Below are 1714 nucleotides of genomic sequence, written 5' to 3'. Positions count from 1 at the left end.
TACCAGCAAATATATTAATATATAGTTCATGCCTCAACAATTTCTCATACTGTCCGTTGTCAACAGTAAACCTTGAACGTTCATTTTTCCTACACAAGTTAATATTAAGTGATAATCGTCGCCGTTTCACTAAAGAAAACTTAGAACAGCACGTAGTAATATGGTTTAACTCCTTCCAATATGCCAGGGAAGCCTTGTCTCAACACTACGATTTATCGGGTAAGTGGTGTCATTTAAATTGATATAGGTATTTTATCCTCTACTTAGCCTTGCTCTTTGGTAATAGTACTATGTTGCGACATATTTTCTATAAACATATTAATATTTTCATTCGCAATCTGACTACGGTCCTGTTAAACTCCGCACAGCACTAACAATAAGCCTAATATAAATGCTCCATTACTACGATATTTTCTGACATATTCTTATTTAATTTGGAGATGATTTGGCAAAACCCTAAGTGCTTGGCAAATATCTTATTCGTAGATGCTAATCTTTCAAGAGAATCAATACTTAGCCGAAGTTCATTGTAAAAACAGTTTTCTCTGGATACGTGGAATTATTGGAATTATTGGCACACAATTTCTGCCACCTAGACTGTATGGATCTATATATCCTCACTTTCTCGAAGGAGTACTTCAAGATTTTTTTAAAGATGTACCTAGTTGCGGCCCATTTTAATGCTAGACAGTATTTAAACGAAAGATTTCAAATCTTTGGATAGGTCGTGACGGAGCTCAGTTTTGGCCTCCTCGAACTTAAATCATATAGATTTTTTGTATACGTCATATACAGGGTGATTCATTAATAATGGGATAGAGCTTACTGGCATGTTGCTGACCTCAAAATAGAGCGATTAAGCCAAATATGCCTTATCCGAAAGTTGCTCCTTTTCGATCTACGGGGTGTTAAAGTTGAAAAAATATTTTCGATTTTTTTAAATATCTTGAGCATTTTTGAACGGATTGTCTTGAAAGTTTGTATTCCTATGTTTTCTGAGGTGGTAATTACGGAAATGGTAACTATTTTGCAATCAAATCTAGGATGCGCTAGTTGTAGTGTTCCGTCGGAGTAAACATATGTCGAACTATTTTGTCCTTCAAAAATCTGAATTTCCAATAAGAAATTATTAAACTACGTTAAATTCTAAATAAAAAAGATATACCTGTTAAAAATCGATAAATTTAACCGTTTTCGAAATAAGAACGATTTACCTTACAAAATTATTTGTTTGAACGTACGCCTTTAAATAAGATGATTTAAATGAAGTAGGCCGCTGTCAATGAAATGTCATGTATTATTTATGTCAATTCTAAGCAACTTATAAATACTAGACAGTTTAGTTCTTCTTCGTTTGTGATTTTTTTCATTAAAATGCCGCGTCATAATGATTATTCGTTTGTTGAAATGAGAAACATGGTATGTGTGTATGCCCAAGAAAATTATTGTGGTCGTCATGCAGCAGCGAGGTACTTGGAGTTATATCCAAATAACAGACAACCTAACCACAAGCTTTTCAAGACGTTGTACGACAGATTAGGAGAAACGGGATCATTTCGCCCTAAACGAGACGTTGGAAGGCCTAAAGTATTAGCGGCGGAGCAAGAAGAGGATGTTTTAGTGCGAATTGCCGAAAACACGCAAACAAGCACACGCCGAATTTCATCAGCTACTGGTGTAAGTCAGCCTTCCGTCTTCAGAATACTCCACAAAG

The sequence above is a fragment of the Anoplophora glabripennis genome, unplaced genomic scaffold, assembly GCF_000390285.2.
Source record: "Anoplophora glabripennis isolate ALB-LARVAE unplaced genomic scaffold, Agla_2.0 scaffold292, whole genome shotgun sequence".
In the NCBI taxonomy this organism is placed as follows: domain Eukaryota; kingdom Metazoa; phylum Arthropoda; class Insecta; order Coleoptera; family Cerambycidae; genus Anoplophora; species Anoplophora glabripennis.
This window is presented reverse-complemented; position numbering follows the sequence as displayed.